At 41.0% G+C, this 6,414-nt stretch overlaps 1 long non-coding RNA gene across 1 annotated transcript; it reads left to right on the forward strand.

Annotated features, from left to right (window-relative positions):
- Positions 1-1,086: 1,086 nt before the first annotated feature.
- On the forward strand, positions 1,087-6,055 carry LOC138775875 (uncharacterized). The gene is made up of 3 exons (XR_011360669.1): positions 1,087-1,147; positions 2,050-2,163; positions 6,007-6,055. It is a non-coding gene; the product is annotated as an uncharacterized lncRNA (long non-coding RNA).
- Positions 6,056-6,414: the final 359 nt, after the last annotated feature.

The raw sequence follows: 6,414 nt of genomic DNA on the forward strand, positions 1-6,414 counted from the left end.
CGACGAGAAGAGGACCTCATGAATAAGTTGGACGGCCGTCGTTTCCTATGGACGTTGGACTCATCTCAGCTCATTACCATAATGGGCGGGAGAAAGAATCGGCGATTTTTCCGTGTCAACAACGAGATCCGGGACGGGACCGGGAGCGATATGGTAAGTATATTGACCTTTATGTAACTGTTTTGTCTGTTTCTAACGGGGGCCACGGGGTGAATGGTTCCCTTTAACTGAATTGTCAGACAAACTATATGGTCCATAATATACGGTCATATATTAAAATCTGGACCTTGGAGCTCCCGGCATCATGATTCATTATGATGCCAGCAGGTCTGAAACTGTTTAAATCTTTGCACTACAGTGTTGAGACAGCCATTTGGTAAGCTGAATGACAGGTGCCTGATTGGTACCTCTACATCTTTATTACGGGTGCCAATTACAATGGCAACTATAAGCCTTCACTTTACTTTTATTCCTGCTGTAATGCTAATAGTCTGTATTAGGCAGACACTATTGGTAGACCACTGATCTGTGGAATGATATAGCATTACACAGGTCTTAAGTGAAGGCTCTCAGGCCTGCCATGGATTCCTCATCCACTCTGAAAAATAAATGGTAAATTCTCCCTTTACCTTCCCTTTTTATGTAAACATAAAAAATACACATTAGGTATTGGCACATCAGTAATGAGTGGAGAATAAAATTATTTTATTACTCCCACAAAGTGAGCTCTGTATGAAAAATTTGAATTCTAGAATTGCTGTGTTATGGTCACTTGCCTCCTATAAAAGTTGGGGGGGGGGGGGGGGGGCAAACATGGCGCAAAAAGCCCTAATACTGCCCCATAGATGGAAAAATAAAGTGTTGCGGGTCAGGGCAGAGGAATATTAAAAGTAAATTTTATGTCTTATTCATAAGAAAATAAGTTTATTATGTTCAGTAGGCAAACCTGACAGTTCTATTACATTTGGTTTGTCTTTTTTTATTCATCTTCTTGACACTAAACGGTTTCTTTTTCAGGCCAAGTCGTGCATTTGTCATATGTGTGGTGCCCACCTGAACAGACTTCACTCTTGCCTGTACTGTGTGTTTGGTTGTTTCACAAAGAAACACATTCACGAGCACGCTAAAGTGAAGAGACATAATCTAGGTGAGTGCTTGCATCATGCCTATATCTGCAAGACAGAGGGTTTTAATGAGGCAGTGTACTAGTATGGCTGAATATAAAGCTGCTTTCTTTGGATTTCCCAATAGAACCCTATTGCACAGAGCGAAATTATGGCCCTGTGTAATGAAGATAACAAATCAGCAGGTGAAAACTTGTGTGCAGATTTAGACTTTTGTTAAATTTAATGGAAAATACACAACACACCTAACTGCAGTGTATCTGCCAAGACTGAACTTTACCCTAAAGTGCCCTTTAACATGGTGATGAAGTGCCAGTCAGCGAGATCGGTGTTTGTTTATGTATGTTTGGGGGTCACATGAGCGATCATTGTATCGTCTGTGCGGCCTATTACCTGTATTATAGTTGTCTGCACGTTTGGTCTATGTTGGAAGGATAGATCATGGAAAACTAGAATTTTTTTTTTCCCATTGGCTGACTGCTGGTGCATTACATGGCCAATCTGTGTGTTTCTGGCTGCTTATAATTGACCAGTGTAAAAGGACCTTGCACACCTGCTGAAGTTATATAAGATTTATGATGGGAGATGGAGGGATAGATATACATGCCATCCTTCACAGTAAGCTGTTACTTAGCTTATGTTGCTAGGCACTAGGAGAGAAAAAATCCATTTACCTGACAAGCACTTGACAAGTATTTGTGGCCATTATGCAGAAAATATACTTTATAATTTATGTAAATGTAGTATGTGTGTATATGTAAGATGACCATGACCTTTCCATCGACACGGTTTTTTCTCTAATACGGTTCACACTGTGTTTTGAGCAGTTGAATTGCTGTCAATCTTGTTTGTAGCAAAGTAAGGTAAATACATTTTTTTTTCTTACATTATACCTAAATGTTGTTGACTTTATTTTTTTTTGCAGCTATAGATTTGTTGTATGGGGGTATATACTGTTTTATGTGTCAAGACTACATATATGATAAAGACATGGAGCAAGTTGCCAAAGAAGAACAAAGAAAGGCTTGGAAATTACAAGGTTTGTACCTTTTTATGTATTGTCAGTATGAAGTGCCGATGGTAAATGATTAGGATAATGACCATTCTGCCTGCTGAAACACATAATGTTGTGCCGCTACAAACTTTGCAGCAAAATTCCAGGTTTAGTTTTACTCCTTCCCAACCTATGTCATATGTCAATCATGGGTCATATGGAAGTGTGGAGCGGTTTCAGGAGCTGTGCATACTCTGTACATAGCTGGTGCGGGCTGCTGTTTACAGATAACATCCGCCATCAATAACCAGTTAAAAAAAAAAAAATTGTTCAGCTCTCCTAGAACACCGTTCACACTAGGCAGGGAGCACGTTGCCATGGCTGAAAGTGCAAACACACAAAAACACAGAAAAATGCAACAGCAAGATACAGACCCACCAGACATGAAAATAGTTAAAAGCAGCCCCCCAACTGCCAAAAAAATTCCCACAAAAATGAGTCTCTTGTTACTATTGCAAACAGCGTAAACTGCCTCACCACGATATGGTGGACTAGTATCGAGGCAGACCCTACACTGTAATGGCCTCTCCATGGCATGTAATACGCCTATGCTCTGGGCATGCAAGATCCGTCTAATACCTGCAAATAATTGCACCACCTGGGTGAGACAGGTGGAGTGCACGACCAAATAGAGGCAGCCACTCCCCCAACTGGAACACAGAAAAAAAAAAAAATGGTCAGCTCTCCTAGAACACCGGCAATTTCAGCCATGGCAACATGCTCCTGCCTAGTGTGAACGGTGTTCTAGGAGAGCTGACCAATTTTTCTTTTTTCTGTGTTCCAGTTGGGGCAGTGGCTGCCTCTATTTGGTTGTGCACTCCACCTGTCTCAACCAGGTGTGCAATTATTTTTGCAGGTATTAGATGGATCTGCATGCCCAGAGCATAGGCGCGTATTACACGCCATGGAGAGGCCATTACAGTGTAGGGTCTGCCTCGATATGAGTCCACCTTATCGTGGTGAGGCAGTTTACGCTGTTTGCAAATAGTAACCAAGAGACTCATTATTTTTGTGGAATTTTTTTTTAGCCGTTGGGGGGCTGCTTTTAACTATTTTCATGTCTGTGGTGGGCCTGTATCTTGCTGTTGCATCAATAACCAGTTAACTGTCTAGGTGCTGCAATCAATAGCGATTAGGTGCCATGGCTGTAGGAGGTCACATATAACATAAAAAAAGAAATAAGCCATAGAAAATGACAGTACCGGGAATCGCAGGTGATTTTTCTGCGGAGCTCACAGCGTGAAATCGCTGGGATACGGTACGGTGAAGAATAGACATGCTGCACATGCTTCTCATTTTGATTGAAGTATACAATCCCACAAACTCCTGTGGATAGGGGAAGTTGATTTTCCCTGGACTACCTTTTCAGGGTGTGTTCACACGTACAGGATCTGCAGCAGATATCGACTTAACTTACCGAATACAGTGTCAAATCTGCTGCAGACCCTGAATGTCTGAGCGCACCCTTAGAGACTCTCTCGCCTCCAAAACACTTTCTAAACTTATCAGTTAATATATTGAATAAAGTTGATTCTGAATCTGCAATTTTTATCGTTCTATGTTGTTGCATTCCTATCTTTTTGAGTTAAGTAGTCCTCTCTATGGATCAACATGGCCAGTTTGTAGGCTTACAGCGGGAAATACAAAGGAGTAGAAAGCTACAAATTACAGATTTGTTTATTTTATTTACAGATGATTGTAGTTTAGGGGTTGAAGGTGACAGTCCCTTTTTAGGGTGCTTTCACACACCGTATCCGCAGCGGATTATACAGTGCGGATTTAATGTTGTGTTCATTCATTTAGTCAAATCCGCTGCGGTGTGAAGGCACCCTAAGGGTGTGCTGCACTACATATAGTACTTGGACCATTTATGGGCAGGTGAACATATAAGGGACCTTAGAGGTCCCATAATTCTCGGCTATAGACTGCATGAGATGCAAGTCTGAATTCTCCTTGCAGAGTTGTAGACCACCCCATAACTGATAGTGTATACCAGACCAGTGTTACCTTGGTCGTGTGCCTCTTGGAAATCTCCCTGGTAGTTGAAATCCTGGAGACGTCATTATGCTGCCATGGCAACCACCATGCAGAGGATTGCATCTAAACCAAGGATTGCACTTGTGACTGGAATCTTGTATCTGGACCATAGGAGACATGCGTTATGTACCACACCATTGTGGGGCTGTGTATAACATTACACTACCTGTGATCTGTCTCTCGAGACAATATTTATTTCTTCAGAATAGTGTAGCTGAATGACGAGATCTACTCCTATGACAGGGTGGATAACAGCAACATAAAGCTGGGATAAGCACATGGGGGGAGTAAACATTGTGACTTGTGCTTTTTTTATTAGTTCTTAGAATTAAGTCAAATTTGCCTTGACTTTGCAGTGGTGAGTGATTGAACAAAATATTGTAAGATTTTTGTGCCACACTTTTAGGCTAAGTGTACATGCTGTACAATTAACGGCCATTCTGCCTGATCACCTGTTCTATAAGCAATACCTATGGCTGGAATTAATGATATTGATCATTATTCCGGCCATGGGTAGCATTAAATGGCTGTTACAGGGAAAAGCTGCTGTTTGTACAGCATGTGAACACACACTAATAGTTAAGATGTAAATTCCAGGCTATGTTCATACTGAGTAAATCGGGCGGATTTCCGTACCATAGTCCATCTATGGGAGAGCGCACGCTCCTCTGCTGGAAGAAGTGTCATGTCACTTCCTTGACCGCAGAGCCGCGGATTCCACCTGATTTACTCAGTGTGAACATACCCTTAATGAGGAATGTGCATTATTTTGATACATTCGACGCAGTTACATATGCACCTTGCAACCAGCAATAAGGTGAAAAGGTCTTCACCTACACAAAGAATCAAAAATACTCCCCCATAGGCTGTGTATAAATATAAATATTATTTTTTTCTTCGATGGAGGTTGCTTAAACCGTAACTGTCCTTTGCAGTGACTATTGTCATGCCGCCAGACATGGCAGAATTTACCGATCACAATGGGGCTTAATCCTGAGATCCTCAGTAATTCTGAGGTACAGCTAGGGGGAAGTGCATTTTGTATGGTATTGTTTCTGAAACATTGTTAGCAATTTGTGGCTCTAGAAAGGATAATGTCTCTCCTGATGTGAACAACTCCGTGTTGAACTTGATGGACATTCCGTGGTTGAACTTGATGGACATGTGTCTTTTTTAACCGTATTAACTATGTAACTCCAACAATCGCATTAAAACATTCCCGCTTCCCCAGCTTAACCCACATTTATAGGGGTGGTTCCTCTTGAGTCCCTTCACATTTTAAGGATATTGCAGCATCCGTGTCTACTGCAGGCATATGTGACCTGTACCTAATGCCTTCCACAGTTGTCACTGCTTTTATTCCTACCAACAAATTCACACACTCTAACTCTTATGGGTGGTACAGAAATCGCTGAATAGATTGTGTCCCCTCCTGTAAAAGTGCTGTTGTATTTTGGCTAACTGGTCTCCATCCTCAAAACAACCACAGGATTAGGCTGTGTTCCCTCCCAGGTGGTAGTTTTCAGTTTTACATGCAAAAAAAGTGAATTCATGCCTTTTTTGTCCTTCAAACTTTTTTTTTTTTTGCAAACGTGTGTGTGTGTGGTTATTTTAGCCATTTTTGGGGCTACAGCAAACACTATAACCCAAAAAATGGCTCTTCAAAGTTAGAACAACTTTGTGAAAGATTTGGGAGAGGGACATGGTTAAAGCAACTGAAACCTTGTTACAAATGACTTCTGAATAACGAACGTTACTAATTTATTTTTTATTTTTATTTTTTAAATAAAGCCTTTGCTCCGTCCTTGGTATCTCCTTACCAGTATGCAATGACAGGTGAGATAATGTCTTATTAGTCTCTTATTTTTATACATGTTTGTATGAAGAAAAAAAATGTAAACCCCTTAGCTGACCTATAGTTGTGCAGGAACCGTGCTCTTGGTTCTCAAGCATTTTTGCAGCTGCAGGTATATTTTGTATTATAGCAGCGATAGAAATGTCTTGGTGGTAGTAAAACTTGGTACCAGACCCTTATTACTGGCAGCTGACACCAGGCTAAAAACCACACTGGCGCTGTGTCTGGATCAAATAAACAGGCAACTTGGCATCCTTTCACTTGTAGTATTCAATGTGTTTCCTAAAATGAAAGGTTCTAATTGCTTAAAGAGTCACTGTTGTGAAATTTTTGCAGAAATCTAT

This window comes from Dendropsophus ebraccatus, unplaced genomic scaffold (assembly GCF_027789765.1).
Source record: "Dendropsophus ebraccatus isolate aDenEbr1 unplaced genomic scaffold, aDenEbr1.pat pat_scaffold_2363_ctg1, whole genome shotgun sequence".
NCBI classification, from domain to species: Eukaryota; Metazoa; Chordata; class Amphibia; order Anura; family Hylidae; genus Dendropsophus; species Dendropsophus ebraccatus.